This window comes from Procambarus clarkii, chromosome 14 (assembly GCF_040958095.1).
Source record: "Procambarus clarkii isolate CNS0578487 chromosome 14, FALCON_Pclarkii_2.0, whole genome shotgun sequence".
Lineage (NCBI taxonomy): Eukaryota > Metazoa > Arthropoda > Malacostraca > Decapoda > Cambaridae > Procambarus > Procambarus clarkii.
Window position 1 is genome coordinate 28443604 of NC_091163.1, and position 17222 is coordinate 28460825.

General features: G+C 44.3%; 1 protein-coding gene across 1 annotated transcript in view; it reads left to right on the forward strand.

Moving 5' to 3' along the window:
• The first annotated feature begins 5296 nt into the window (after positions 1 to 5296).
• The window catches only part of LOC138364721 (putative mediator of RNA polymerase II transcription subunit 29), a 77741-nt gene continuing 65815 nt past the window's right edge, over positions 5297 to 17222 (forward strand). The window contains exon 1 of the mRNA XM_069324695.1: positions 5297 to 5335. The gene's annotated coding sequence lies outside the window, so the exon portion shown is untranslated. The remainder of the gene's footprint in view (positions 5336 to 17222) is intronic.

Below are 17222 nucleotides of genomic sequence, written 5' to 3' on the forward strand. Positions count from 1 at the left end.
CCAGAACTCCAATCCTCTCCCAGGCAATGAGATAGTGTGGGACCTCTAATGCTCTTTTATCGGTTCCTGTTATATGGGAAAACTCAGTGCCAAATGCTTAATGCACAGACTACCCTATTCCAGTAGTTGAAGTTTATAACTTTTTAGACACTCAACCCACCAGGGGACTCGAACACTAGCTAACAAGGTGGCAGTTGCATGCTGTATCCACTACACCATACTTCAAAGCCATAAGAGAGGTAGGAATTCTGGGGTATTTAACCAACCAGAACTCCAATCCTCTCCAAGGCAATGAGATAGTGTGGGACCTCTAATGCTCTTTCATCGGTTCCTGTTATATGGGAAAACTCTCTTATGGCATTGAAGTATGGTGTAGTGGATACAGCATGCAACTGCCACCTTGTTGGCTAGTGTTCGAGTCCCCTGGTGGGTTGAGTGTCTAAAAAGTTTATATATATATATATATATATATATATATATATATATATATATATATATATATGCAACAATGATCACAAAAACACTGATCCAAGTATGCAGAATAACCACATATGAAAAATAGAAAATGCTTAACGCGTTTTCGGCTAATTCGCCTTCATCAGAGCAAAGTAGAATGAAGATAAGTTTGCTGATCAGACCTTTATATCCGCCTGGGCAGATTTTTTGGTGGTCAGGTGATCTGCCCAGGCGGATATAAAGGTCTGATCAGCAAACTTATCTTCATTCTACTTTGCTCTGATGAAGGCGAATTAGCCGAAAACGCGTTAAGCATTTTCTATTTTTCATATGTGGTTATTCTGCATATATATATATATATATATATATATATATATATATATATTTATATATATATATATATATATATATATATATATATATATATATAAATATATATATATATATATATATATATATATATATATATATATATATATATATATATTATATGTCGTACCTAGTAGCAAGAACGCACTTCTCTGCCTTCTATGCAAGGCCCGATTTGCCTAATAAGCCTAGTTTTCATGAATTAATTGTTTTTCGACTACCTAACCTACCTTATCTTGAGGTTATCTTGAGATGATTTCGGGGCTTTAGTGTCCCCGCGGCCCGGTCCTCGACCAGGCCTCCACCCCCAGGAAGCAGCCCGTGACAGCTGACTAACTCCCAGGTACCTATTTACTGCTAGGTAACAGGGGCATTCAGGGTGAAAGAAACATTGCCCATTTGTTTCTGCCTCGTGCGGGAATCGAACCCGCGCCACAGAATTACGAGTCCTGCGCGCTATCCACCAGGCTACCTAACCTAACCTAACCTATAAAGATAGGTTAGGTTAGGTTAGGTAGGGTTGGTTAGGTTCGGTCATATATCTACGTTAGTTTTAACTCAAATTTAAACAAATTAACTTAAACATAATGAAATGGACAGATTTATCATTTCATAAGAAAAAAAATTGAAAAAATATATAATTTCAGGAAAACTTGGCCTAATAGGCAAATCGGGCATTGCATAGTAGGCCAAGTACGACGTTCTGGCTACTAGATACAACATTATATATATATATATATATATATATATATATATTATATTATATATATATATATATATATATATATATATATATATATATATATATATATATATATAATATTATATATGTCGTACCTAGTAGCCAGAACGCACTTTTTGGCCTACTATGCAAGCCCCAATTTGCCTAATAAGCCAAGTTTTCCTGAATTAATATATTTTCTCTAACTTTTTTCTTATGAAATGATAAAGCTACCCATTTCATTATGTATGAGGTCAAAGTTTTTTTTATTGGAGTTAAAATTAACGTAGAATATGACCGAACCTAACCAACCCTACCTAACCTAACCTAACCTATCTTTATAGGTTAGGTTAGGTTAGGTAGCCGAAAAAGTTAGGTTAGGTTAGGTTAGGTAGGTTAGGTAGTCGAAAAACAATTAATTCATGAAAACTTGGCTTATTAGGCAAATCGGGCCTTGCATAGTAGGCTGAGAAGTGCGTTCTGGCTACTAGGTACGACATATATATATATATATATATATAATATATATATATATATATATATATGTCGTACCTAGTAGCCAGAACTCACTTTTTGGCCTACTATTCAAGGCCCGATTTGCCTAATAAGCCAAGTTTTCATGAATTAATTGTTTTCGACTACCTAACCTACCTAACCTAACCTAACCTAACTTTTCGGCTACCTAACCAAACCTAACCTATAAAGATAGGTTAGGTTAGGTTAGGTAGGGTTGGTTAGGTTCGGTCATATATGTACGTTAATTTTAACTCCAATAAAAGAAAATTGACCTCATACATAATGAAATGGGTAGCTTTATCATTTCATAAGAAAAAATTTGAAAAAATATATTAATTCATGAAAACTTGGCTTATTAGGCAAATCGGGCCTTGAATAGTAGGCCAAAAAGTGAGTTCTGGCTACTAGGTACGACATATATATATATATATATAATATATATATATATATATATATATATATATATGTCGTACCTAGTAGCCAGAACTCACTTCTCAGCCTACTATTCAAGGCCCGATTTGCCTAATAAGCCAAGTTTTCCTGAATTAATATATTTACTATAATTTTTTCTTATGAAATGATAAAGCAACCCTTTTCTCTATGTATGAGGTCAATTTTTTTTTATTGGAGTTAAAATTAACGTAGATATATGACCGAACCTAACCAACCCTACCTAACCTAACCTAACCTATATTTATAGGTAAGGTTAGGTTAGGTAGCCAAAAAAAAGCTAGGTTAGGTTAGGTTAGGTAGGTTAGGTAGACGAAAAAACATTAATTCATGAAAACTTGGCTTATTAGGCAAATCGGGCCTTGAATAGTAGGCTGAGAAGTGCGTTCTGGCTATTAGGTACGACATATATATATATATATATATATATATATATATATATATATATATATATAATATATATATATATATATATATATATATAAATATAAACCTCACAACAGTTGTCTAACTCCCGAGTATCTATTTACTGTTAAGACAGATGTTGTTGATAAAAACTGACAAGGTGAAACATTTCCCTCCCTCCCGGGAATCGAACCCAGGATCGCTGATTGCGAGTCTAGAATGAAGCCAACTGTACTACGAAACCCTTATTATGATTCAGCACTCTTAGCACGTTAATGAGTGCTCTCATGAGTTTATTCATGAATGTAAATGCATTTTTCCCAATCACTTATGTATTAAGCAATTCAACTGTGAAGGCAGGAATAAAAATTTGCTTAATGATGACCAAGGAAGTTTTCTGCAGGATTTGCGAAGATTAACAATGAGCAGGTTACCAGTTTAAAAATCATAGAGGCAATTTGAATATATGACGATAAAGACATTTGTCCTTCAACGTAAACGAGTTGTATGTAACCGAAAACAATGAACGAGATTGAGTGCTAGTATGAGAAATGAGGGAGAGTGCTTGCTACTAGCAGGAACAATGAGTTAGAGTGCTTGCTACTAGCAGGAACAATGAGGGAGAGTGCTTGCTACTAGCAGGAACAATGAGGGAGAGTGCTTTGCTACTAGCAGGAACAAAGAGGGAGAGTGCTTGCTACTAGCAGGAACAATGAGTAAGTGCTTGCTACTAGCAAGGCACTCCAATGAGGGAGAGTGCTTGCTACTAGCAGGGAGCAATGAGGGAGAGTGCTTGCTACTAGCAGGAGCAATGAGGGAGAGTGCTTGCTACTAGCAGGAACAATGAGTTAGAGCGCCAGCTACTAGCAGGAACAATGAGGGAGAATTCTTTCTAGCAAGAGCAGTGAGTGAGAGTGCTTGATACTAGCAGGAACAATGAGTAAGAGTTCTTGCTACTAGCCGGAGCAATGAGATACTGGTCTTGCTACCAAGAATGTTGAGAAGATGATGATAATGTTCACATAATGTTTAGACAGGCCTTGAATATGAGTAATATAATATTGTCGTCAATGGAGAGAGATAGTTCAAGCCACATTCATAAACTTTCATATACATGCTGGATGATGGATGATGACAGCCCCAAGACGTGACCTGAGTCTCCTGCTGCCTAAACTCCTCACTACAACTTAATCCCCTGCTGCCTCTGCTTGCCTCTGCCTGCCACCACTACATGCTGCCATTCGCCTGTCACCACCTCCTGTTGCTTCTGTCCACCGGTGGTCCGGCTGTACCCCTTCAGAAACACACACAGGCCGAACGACTCAGGAATTCTATCATTTCAGAACAGTCCACATTGGGCATTACGCCATGTAGGAACCAACGCGGTCCAGGGACACTCAGCCAACCAGGAAACCCACAGTAGGGGGGAGAATACATTATGTGATTGACTTCCGAGGGAAAGCATCTTGAAAATGTATAGAGGCGGCGTTGGTTACATATGGAGGTCTCTCAGAGCACCAGAGTGTGTGTCTCAGAACACCAGAGTGTGTGTCTCAGAACACCAGAGTGTGTGTCTCCAGGCCCCAAAGTATTTTATCTTGGTTTTATCAAGGGGGGACTATACTCATGTAGAGAACGAGATGTTGACGCATATGTTGTGCTCTGTTGCTGTACATATTAGTATAGCAGAGTGAGGCGTGCAGTTATTTTTTACTTCAAGGTGTTAAGGACAATCGATGACGTGAAGTACTTTAGCATTTAGAGTGAAGGTGGATGAAGTACGAGCCTCACTACAGTATCTGTATGGAGAATCACACGTAAAATATTTATGCTTTACGTTACTATACTATTCAATTATACTTACACTGACTTATATATTTAATTATGTATAATGTACCTTACTCACTATAAATTATATATTTAAGTGATGAGTTTTGACAGTGGGCTCGTCTGGATGAGTGAGAGTCGGTGCACACAACGTTAATATTCGACCGTACGATCTTGGAGTCTTCTGGTAGATTAGGGGAACGCCTTAGAGATTGGCGTTGCTATTTTATTGTTAGTCATAACGCCTTTTGTTGCATCATAAGAACAACAAGTTGCATAACTTTGGACAAAGCAGCACCAACCTCTACACTGTTTTAATTTATATTTTCATCATTGAAGGTATAACGTGAATCCTGCAACATTTATCAACTAATATATTGCCATTGGAAGTAATGCTTCCGACTAAAATCAAATGACACTCTTATATCTGGGTTTAACAGTAAACATTTATCAGCTGACGTATAATTGTCGCCTGCAGTCAATAGATGTCTCTGGCGGCGCACTTCCCATAGGAGAAATATTCCCTTGCTTCCTCAGTAATAATGCAACATCCAAGTGGACACCACGCACGTCTCTCGTCCTACTTTACAGGTCAGTAATGAGGAATATTGACTTGTAGTGATGACGATAATGCTTCCTTGTGTGATATTTTGGAAATGGTGTCAATAAAGCAGAGAGGGAGAAGAAGGGTGGTAGAGTGGTGTTCATGGTGAGGAAGAAATGAGAAGTGGTGAGGTACTGCCTACCTTGTGGTCGTTCCGGGTTCAATGCCCACCTCTGCAGGCATGTGACGCCACATTGACGATTGTTCTCATTGTTCTCATATCGAAAATGCAAATGGAAAATCTTTATATTTTCTCATAGTGTATAAAATTTGGGATTTTTTGGATGAATGTATTCTTTTCGTTATTGAAGATTTTGTTTTTCTTCTTTGAGGTTTACTTAATTCGAGAGTTGATTGTAAGAAGAAATTGACTCTGAATAATTATTTAAAATTGAATATCCTTTCCTAAAATAGAATAGTCTTCCAATAACTGAATATGTTTTTCTCATTCACGACTCACTAGTTATATGCAATAGAATTGCTATCTAGTTATAAAATGGTACATTTTATCTTATGACTATTGAGTTTACAATAGTAAGTACAATTTTGTGCTTTTGAAGCGTCGATATTTATCTTGTCTCTTGAAATCGATTGGTTTAACTTGTTACAGTTTGTTCGTCTATTCGTATTGTGGGGATTCCCAGCTCTCGTCAGTTCTTCGGTGACCATTATAGCTCAATTTTCCTTAAATGACCTAAAGACCTGGCGACAGTAACCCGCGCCTCGTCGACGGTTAACTGGACCATCAACCAATAGTAGGGCTGGAGGAGACGTCACATGGGCTGGGTCGTTACCAAGGACAGTTGTAGAATGGTCGTCCGGGAGGGGGGGGGGTGCCTCATCTGGAGTTATAGTGAGAGTATAGCTGGAGCGGGAGTTGGGGCATCACCGGGAGTACCGTGACGAGATCTAGGGCTTGGAGACGGCGGCAACGACGAGAGACAAATAGCAGTACTACCTTCAGGGAAGGTGTGAAGAGCAGGCGGGTGTCGGGTCGACCGAGACTACAATGAAACAGCAAAGTAAGAACTATACGTACTTAAAAAAAATAGCTCGGTGGATAGAGCTTCTGCCTGACACACGTGAGGTCCACGGTTCGTGTCCCCTATAGAGCCCTAGTGAATGGAATATAAGAACTTGGTTAATTGCCAATGGTCCTGTGAGCCCGTGCAATCGGCGGGAGGACCTTGCAGTATATCAGTGCTGCACAGATCGTACAGGAAAGTATCAGGCAGTGTGTGGCGCTGTACCCAGTGTGCCGTATTATCAAGACGGCGAGGGATGTGGTCCCCGCTGTAATGTTCCCAGTACCGCATATATTAAATAAGTCTGACAGCAACATATTTGGTGAAGGTGTTGCTATAGTAAATATTTAATATTTGTGACTGCTCTTTCTATCTTATCTCGTGGGGGGAGCGTCTCCCGGTTCAGTACCGAAGGCTAATGAAAGGATAAAAAACAATTAGAGCCCAATCAGACTCTAAGAACATCATACCAGGAGGGTCTAGAGCCCACTCTTACCACTGTGAGGCGTAACAGCTCTACTCAATAGGATTACCGGATAAGTAAGGTAGCTAGCTGAGCGTCGGGGGACATTTGCAAGCAAGCATCACTGTTAAACGCTCCCTAGGCTTCGCTATCCCCCACAGTGTGTGTGCATGTGTTCAACTAAGCACAGTCTACAGTACTCGACTAAGGGGCAATTTTAATTGAAGTAAACCAGAATATTTGTGAAAATAGTTTATTGATGGATTCATTTGACTCTTCAGGAGCCTCAGTTATTTATATAACTCAATTGACTGATTTTAATCGATTAGGTGCACCTATTTAAACAATTATAACTGTTGCCAGTAAGGAATTTTCCGTTTTGTTTACATTCAAGTACTTCTTAGATTGGTAAACATATCGAGAGAATTCGTCTCTCGTCATAGAAACGGAGCAGTTACGTAATACATTGGCTGAATGAGAAGATATACATAAGACATAGTACGCAAACTAATATATGGAATAAATCACTAAAAAGGGAAAATCTAAATTGATTCAAACCCATTTCCTTTAGTTCCAGTATTATATCACATAATACATATAATACCGTCAATATATCCATACTAATTCTAATTCTAATGCAATAAATGGGCTGTTCCTAATAATTAGGAACAACCCATTTATAAATAGGAACTAAATAGGTCGCCCAACATACAGGGAACGATTCAAGTCGCCATATCATAATTCATTGGTTCGGGGGACAGGCAGCCAGTGTGTATTCATACACGTTAGGCTTATATCAAGGTTTCCCCCCCCCCCTCCCCCTCACCAGGGTCGAATTACTGACCCCGCCCAGGACAGCCCCACAACAAGCTGACCTACTCCTGGGCACCTATTTACTGCTAGGTGAACAGGGGAATTAGGTGATAGGAGATGCGCCTAACAATTTCTGCCCCGCCGGGGATTCGAACCCGGAGTTCTCGATTGTGAGTCGAAAACGAACCCGACTGTACTACCGGGTTCTTATTAATATAATTTTCTGTGGCAGAGTTGCTTATATAATCATTACTTTTACCGGGGACAGGAAGCCTGGTGTATAACCCTGGAAACACAAACCGAAACTGTCTCTATTTTCCGCTTGTTACAACTTGTAATAAAGTTGTTACATCTTGGCTAAACGTGTTTATGACGTATTAGAACGTTGTTACAACTTGCTATATTGGTTGTTATAACTGGTTAGGAAGTGTTAAAACTTGTTCGAACGTTGTACCAACATCGTAGTTTCGGTGTGTATTTGGCGGGATAATACTTTAGGCTTATATCGAGGTCCACCCCCTCCCCTCCTCCAAGTTGAACTACCAATCTTACCCAGGATGCATCCCCACAGCAGTTGCCCAACTCCCTCCGTCTCATCCCATATTCTTATCCTGAGCTCTTCAATAGTGCTACATAGTCCTAATGGCTTGGCACTTTCCCCTGATAATTCTCTCCCTCCCTGGTATCTATTTACTGATAGATGAACAGAGGTATTACATAAAGGTTAATGTTCCAACCCATTTCTGTCCGAAATCGAATCTGGTATACCGGATTGAGGAATAACCAGGGACCTTTGGGGAACCTACAGGGACACCCAGGGACCCCCTGATGTATCCCAAGAAGCCCCTCGAGAACCATTTAGGCCCCTTCTCTCGGTTTTATCAACTCTTAACCGTTGGGACCTGGTGATGCTTCCTTAAGAGACGTCTAAGAAAAATTAAGGACATTTCTCTTCATTCTTGCAACGTTGACTGTTGAGATACCTTGAAAGGGTCTCTTTGCCGATTTGAATAATCGTAAATTTATCAACCAACTAGAGCTTTATCATAATTGTAATTGAAATTAATCTCTAGTCACGTATTTAATAGGATATTAAACATGTTACTTCTGTTGGGACAAAGATGGCCATTCGTTTCCTTTGTCCCATGTTTTTTGTTAATGGTTCTTGATGACGTCATAATAATTAGGGAGGGGGGGGGAATTAATGGACAGATCAAAAGCTTATCAATTTGTATGTTGGAACAGAGAATCCAACATACAAACTGTCGAGTTTTTATGGATCGACAGAGCAGAAACAGTCAAACAAACACGTTCAGTAATGAAAGGTTTGTTCACCATTCTAGAAAATTGAAATCCACACACAACTTGTGCTTACATTTAATGCGCCGTAATTTTGACGTTATAGACAAGTGTCACATTTATAAACACCGTAATATCGACGGTTTCTAGGACTAACTATACCGTCGGCCTCTACAGATCAGATCGATCGGTCAAGTTCGAACTCTACTCGTCATTTTCAATTCGATTCAAACCTTTATGTGACGCTTTTAAAATAGTGAAGAAAAAGCTGGCTACCAGTGCGGTCGACTCTTATAAACGCTTAGCGTATACCGTTTTCTACTACCTTGGCCAAACTATAGACCGTTCACAGACTGTATCGGAGCAGACTGCGTCGGAAGCAGAATGCGTCGGGAGCAGACTGCGTCGGGGGCAGACGGTGTCGGGAGCAGACGGTGTCGGGGGCAGACTGTGTCGGAGGAGACTGCGTCGAGAGCAGACTGCGTCGGGAGCAGACTGCGTCGGGAGCAGACTGCGTCGGGAGCAGACTGCGTCGGGAGCAGACGGTGTCGGGGGCAGACTGTGTCGGGGGCAGACTGTGTCGCGGGCAGACTGTGTCGGGGGCAGACTGTGTCGGGGGCAGACTGTGTCGGGGGCAGACTGTGTCGGGGGCAGACTGTGTCGGGGGCAGACTGTGTCGGGGGCAGACTGTGTCGGGGGCAGACTGTGCCGGGGGCAGACTGTGTCGGGAGCAGACGGTGTCGGGAGCAGACGGTGTCGGGGCAGACTGTGTCGGGGGCAGACTGTGTCGCGGGCAGACGGTGTCGGGAGCAGACGGTGTCGGGAGCAGACGGTGTCGGGGGCAGACTGTGTCGGGGGCAGACTGTGTCGGGAGCAGACTGTGTCGGGGGCAGACTTTGTCGGGGGCAGAATGTGTCGGGGGCAGACTGTGTCGGGGGCAGACGGTGTCGGGGGCAGACTGTGTCGGGGGCAGACTGTGTCGGGGGCAGACTGTGTCGGGGGCAGACTGTGTCGGGGCAGACTGTGTCGGGGGCAGACTGTGTCGGGGCAGACTGTGTCGGGAGCAGACTGTGTCGGGGGCAGACGGTGTCGGGGGCAGACTGTGTCGGGGCAGATTGCGTAGAACTGTTTGTTAACATTAAATGTTCCAACTGTAACATTTATGATTCGATTCTAAAGTATTTTTGCTATATAAACGGTGAAGTTGGCGGCTGGATGAACCAGCATTTGTGCAGTCTTGATGAGGTTCTTAAAGCTGAGGGCTTTCGAAAATTTCTCGAACACTTCTTTGATGACGACCACTGTTCGAATTGCCATTTCGTAAATGCTTCTCCCAAGTTTTACAAATAATTACCAATAAAACCTAAACGCCTGACCTAACCTACTTCTATATATGCACAGATATGCTAATATATAATATTAATATATATTTTAGAAAGTTCCGATTTTGAATGAACAGACTGTTATAATGGATGAGTGCGTCTTTGGGGTCGGCCGCTGGATGGAATAAACCCAGTCTGAGGACGGGTTAGGTAGAATGTGTTTATCGTTAATAAACAAGTTTTACGCTTGAATTAACGAGCATTTGACCAATGTATATAACCGAAAATTTAACCAAGACAATAACTGCATGCACAACAATAAAACATTTAGAGTAATCAGAAATTAATGGAATGACAAGGATGCGTAACAAGGACATAATAGTCTCCCCAAAAGCCGCCAGGAAAACCTGGAGGCCCTAGCAGCCCACACGTGGCCACAGGAGGTATTGTCCCACACGTGGCCACAGGAGGTATTGTCCCACACGTGGCCACAGGAGGTATTGTACCACACGTGGCCACAGGAGGTATTGTCCCACACGTGGCCACAGGAGGTATTGTCCCACACGTGGCTACAGGAGGTATTGTCCCACACGTGGCTACAGGAGGTATTGTCCCACACGTGGCCACAGGAGGTATTGTCCCACACGTGGCCACAGGAGGTATTGTCCCACACGTGGCCACAGGTGGTATTGTCCCACACGTGGCCACAGGAGGTATTGTCCCACACGTGGCCACAGGAGGTATTGTCCCACACGTGGCCACAGGAGGTATTGTCCCACACGTGGCTACAGGAGGTATTGTCCCACACGTGGCTACAGGAGGTATTGTCCCACACGTGGCCACAGGAGGTATTGTCCCACACGTGGCCACAGGAGGTATTGTCCCACACGTGGCCACAGGAGGTATTGTCCCACACGTGGCCACAGGAGGTATTGTCCCACACGTGGCCACAGGAGGTATTGTCCCACACGTGGCCACAGGAGGTATTGTCCTACACGTGGCCACAGGAGGTATTGTCCCACACGTGGCCACAGGAGGTATTGTCCCACACGTGGCCACAGGTGGTATTGTCCCACACGTGGCCACAGGAGGTATTGTCCCACACGTGGCCACAGGAGGTATTGTCCCACACGTGGCCACAGGTGGTATTGTCCCACACGTGGCCACAGGTGGTATTGTCCCACACGTGGCCACAGGTGGTATTGTCCCACACGTGGCCACAGGAGGTATTGTCCCACACGTGGCCACAGGAGGTATTGTCCCACACGTGGCCACAGGAGGGATTGTCCCACACGTGGCCACAGGAGGTATTGTCCCACACGTGGCCACAGGAGGTATCGTCCCACACGTGGCCACAGGAGGTATTGTCCCACACGTGGCCACAGGAGGTATCGTCCCACACGTGGCCACAGGAGGTATCGTCCCACACGTGGCCACAGGAGGTATCGTCCCACACGTGGTCACAGGAGGTATCGTCCATCACGTGGCCACAGGTATCGTCCCACAGGTGGTATCGTCCTACACGTGGCCACAGGAGGTATCGTCCCACACGTGGCCACAGCAGGTATCGTCCCACACGTGGCCACAGGTGGTATCGTCCCACAAGTGGCCACAGGAGGTATCGTCCCACACGTGGCCACAGGAGGTATCGTCCATCACGTGGCCACAGGTATCGTCCCACACGTGGCCACAGGTGGTATCGTCCTACACGTGGCCACAGGAGGTATCGTCCCACACGTGGCCACAGGAGGTATCGTCCCACACGTGGCCACAGGACGTATCGTCCCACACGTGGTCACAGGAGGTATCGTCCAACACGTGGCCACAGGTGGTATCGTCCCACACGTGGCCACAGGAGGTATCGTCCCACACGTGGGCACAAGAAGTATCGTCCCACACGTGGGCACAGGAGATATCGTCCAACACGGGGCCACAGGTGGTATCGTCCCACACGTGGCCACAGGAGGTATCGTCCCACACGTGGGCACAAGAAGTATCGTCCCACACGTGGGCACAGGAGGTATCGTCCAACACGTGGCCACAGGTGGTATCGTCCCACACGTGGCCACAGGAGGTATCGTCCCACACGTGGCCACAGGTGGTATCGTCCCACACGTGGCCACAGGAGGTATCGTCCCACACGTGGCCACAGGTGGTATCGTCCCACACGTGGCCACAGGAGGTATCGTCCATCACGTGGCCACAGGTATCGTCCCACACGTGGCCACAGGTGGTATCGTCCCACACGTGGCCACAGGAGGTATCGTCCCACACGTGGCCACAGGAGGTATCGTCCCACACGTGGCCACAGGAGGTATCGTCCATCACGTAGCCACAGGTATCGTCCCACACGTGGCCACAGGGAGTATCGTCCCACACGTGGCCACAGGAGGTATCGTCCCACACGTGGCCACAAGAGGTATCGTCCCACACGTGGGCACAGGAGGTATTGTCCCACTCGTGGCCACAAGAGGTATCGTCCCACACGTGGGCACAGGAGGTATCGTCCCACTCGTGGCCACAAGAGGTATCGTCCCACACGTGGCCACAAGAGGTATCGTCCCACGCGTGGCCACAAGAGCCAGCATCCTGGGCATCGTCAGGAGTATATATAGTTCTCTCGTAATGGGACAAAACTGTTGATGGGCAGCTTCAGTAAACTTCTCTCCTTGATAAAACCCAACTGTAGCACAGAGGAGCCTCCAACCAGCGACCCAAAATGTACTCCCAGTCGTGTACACATCCTCCTCGTCCCACGAGGCTCTTTGAAACACACCGCAGTACTAGTAAAGTGCTCCAGATATCACATCCCCCCTCCCAACGGCGTTTTTGTTACCAACATCCTTAAAGGTAATATTGGCTGACTCAGAGGTGGTTCCATCAAGAGGGGATTTGATCTGATAACCGGATCCTCTGTGTTGAGTCTTGATGTGTACTTTGTTCCTGGGTCCCTCTGTGTTATCTTCTGCTGCATCACCATGTGATATCGTCTGCTGCGTCAGTCTGTGTTTTCTTCTGCTCTTTCACCCTGCGTTATCTTCGGCTGTATCACCCTGTGTTATATTCTGCTGTATCACTCTGTGTTATCTTCTGTTGCTTCACCCCTGTGATATCTTCTTCATTCAACCTTCTGTCTTTCCTTTGTTCCTTTGACATCTATTTGTTTTTTATGTTACTTTCGTATTTGCTGTTGTTTGTTTTGCTTATAAATTTACAGTGAGTTTCAATGTATTATATTGCTAAAATGCTCTGTTTTTGTTCTATTTTTTAACCCGCAATCGGGCTTTTAAACCCAATTCTAGCAACAAATATGTTTGACATCAAGATTCTGCTTCTGGAAACTTACCTTATTAATAATACTCAATAGCTCGGTCGATAGAGCTTCGGCCATACACAAAAGGGGTCCACTGTTCGAGTCTCTTAGAGCCCAGGAGAATGGAACGCCTATTCCAATCTTCCCATCTATCCCTACCTAGCCCAGCTTCTTCCCTGCAGGAGTAAGCCTTCCCTCTCGTCTTATCTCATTCTCTGTCACAATCCATCTTGTCTCGATTAAAATTTCCCATCACATCTTAACAAATATTTCACATTTGTTTTTCTCTCTCTCTTTCCCTCTCTCTCCTAATGGATATCCTCCTCCTCCTCTGTCACCCCTTTTCTCAGTAATGACAACTGATGCACCTATTTATGACCCGCAGGCTGGGTAAATACCCGCCAGCCTTGTCTGTACTAATTGTTCACATTGTCATTGTGCTCGTTAGCTGTTTACCTAGTTATAAATGAGAATAAAAATAATAAATGTATAATAATAAAAATAAATAATAATAATGAGTAGTGAGAAAATCCACCAAGGCTGCGAGGTGGGCGCGAACCTTTAACCCCGGCATTGCCAAGCTTTCCTTTCCCTTTTCTGTGTTAATAACAGCAGTAGAAATAATAATCACGAGACTTTCCGAGATATCGCTGTCAAATAGACGTGATCTTTCAACCGAGTATATTTCGGCCCTCTAACCACTCCGAAATACGTAAAATTATATCGGAACAGTTTTTGGCAACAGTCTGGCGACTATAAGTAGGTCGTCAGTTGCTCAATAGCCGACTCAGAACCTGAACTGTAACAAAAATCATGGACTGAGGCCCAGAACATTGTAAACTGAGTCATAGCCTAAGAAAGTATATTTTTTCCTAGACAAATATCTGGGTGGAGAGGGTAGGTAATGATGGCGCTGTCATGCGCCCGACTCACTAATTATCTAATGGAAAACCTCGATAAAACTGGAAATAAAAGTGGAGGGAGGAGGGTCGTGACGAACAAAAGAATGGGTGCAAAATCGTGACGAACGGAAGAGTGGGGGGAGAGGAGGGTCGTGACGAACTGAAGAATGGGGGAGGGTCGTGACGAACGGAAGAGTGGGAGGGGGGGGAAGGTCGTGACGAACACAAAAATGGGTGGAGGGTCGTGACGAACGGAAGAGTATGGGGAGGAGGGTTGTGAGAACGGAAGCCTGAAGGGGAAGGATCGTGACTAACACAAGAGACAGTAAATCCCTAAATACGTTTAAAACATGAACAAAATAAAATAGAAAAAATCCGCTTTCTCTATCTCGGCATAATACCATGTTAATCTCCACTCGTTATCTCGTTAATACACACACACACACACACACACACACACACACACACACACACACACACACAAGGGCAAGAAGGGCAATACGAAAACTACATAGCAAGCAAGGTTAAAACCCAACCCATATTGCTGCACAGCCACATCAGGAGAAAGACAACAGTGAAGGAACAGGTAATGAAACTGAGGATAGAGACAAACAGATTCACTACAAATGACAAAGAAGTGTGCGAGGAACTCAGTATGAAATTCCAGGAAGTCTTCCCATTAGAGCAAGGAGAAGTTCCAGAGGTAAGAGAATTGAATAATTAACCAGGCACCAGTAGAGGAATTTGAGATTACCAGTGGAGATGTAAGGAAGCATTAGCTAGAGTTGGATGTGACAAAGACTATAGACCCGGAGGGATATCACCATGGATAATAAAGGAAGGAGCAGAAGCACTGTGCCTGCCACTCTCCATGGTGTATAATAAATCACTGGTAACAGGTGAACTGCCAGAAATTTGGAAGGCGGCAAACGTGGTCCCGATATACAAGAAAGGGGATAGAGAGGAGGCACTGAACTACAGACCAGTGTCTTTAACTTGCGTACCATCTAAGCTAATGAAGAAAATTGTGCGAAAAAAGCAAGTCGAACATCTGTAGCGAAGGAACTTTGTGTCACAACACCAATATGGTTACAGGGATGGCAAGTCATGCTTCACAGGATTAATTGAATTCTACGATCATGTAACAAGAATCAGGCAAGAAATAGAGGGGTGGCCAGACTGCATATTTTTGTATTGCCAGAAAGCCTTTGACACAGTGCCACACCAGAGACTAGTGCGAAAGCTGGAGGTGCAGGTAGGAGTGAAAGGGAAGGTACTTCATTGGATAAGGGAGTACCTAAGTAACAGAAGGCAGCGAGTCACTGTGCGGGGTGAGGTATCAGATTGACTAGACGTCACCAGTGGGGTACAGTAGGGTTCAGTCCTTGGACCCATACTGGTTCTTATATATGTAAATGTTCTTCCAGATGGTATAGAATCATTCCAATCAATTCAATGTTTGCTGATGATGCAAAAATTATGAGGAGAATTAAGACGGAGGAAGACAGTATGAGACTACAAGATGACCTAGACAGACTGCATGACTGGTCCAACAAATGGCTACTAAAGTTCAACTCGAGTAAATGTAAGGTAATGAAACTGGGCAGTGGAAACAGGAGGCCAGACACAGGATACAGAATGGGAGATGAAGTCCTTCATGAAACGGACAGAGAGAAGAGTCTAGGAGTTGATATCACACAAAACCTGTTTCTTGAAGTCCACATCAAAAGAATAACATCTGCGGCGTTTGCGAGGCTGGATAACATCATAACTGAATTCAGGAACCTGTATAAGGAATCATTCAGAACCTTGTATACCACATATGTACGACCAATCCTGGAGTATGCGGCCCCAATATGGAGCCCGTACCTTGTCAAGCACAAGGCGAAGCTTGAAAAAGTTCAAAGATATGCCACTAGCTAGTCCCAGAACTAAGAGGCATGAGTTACGAAGAAAGGCTGCGACAAATGCACCTCACGACACTAGAAGACAGAGGAGTAAGGGGAGATATGATCACTACCTACAAAATTCTCCGAGGAATTGACAAGGTAGGTAAAGGTAAACTCTTAAACACGTGAGGTATGTGAACAAGGGGGCACAGGTGGAAACTGAGTACCCAAATGAGCCATAGGGACGTTAGAAAGAACTTTTTCCGTGTCAGAGTAGTTAACAGATGGAATACATAAGGCAGTGATATGGTGGAGGCTTACTCCATACACAGTTTCAAATGAAGATATAATAGAGCCCAGTAGGCTCAGGAATCTGTACATTAGTTGATTGACAGTTGAGAGGCGGGACCAAAGAGCCAGAGCTATAACCCCGTAAGCACAATTAGGTGAGTACAATTAGGTGAGTACACACACACACACACACACACATACACACACACACAGGGGGCCTCGTAGCCTGGTGGATAGCGCGCAGGACTCGTAATTCTGTGGCGCGGGTTCGATTCCCGCACGAGGCAGAAACAAATGGGCAAAGTTTCTTTCACCCTCAGTGCCCCTGTTACCTAGCAGTAAATAGGTACCTGGGAGTTAGTCAGCTGTCACGTGCTGCTTCCTGGGGTGTGTGTGTGGTGTGGGAAAAAAAAAAAAAAAAGTAGTTAGTAAACAGTTGATTGACAGTTGAGAGGCGGGCCGAAAGGGCAAAGCTCAACCCCCGCAAAAACACAACTAGTAAACACAACTAGTAAACACACAAGGGGGGGGGGGGGTTATGTTGAGATAATTTCGGG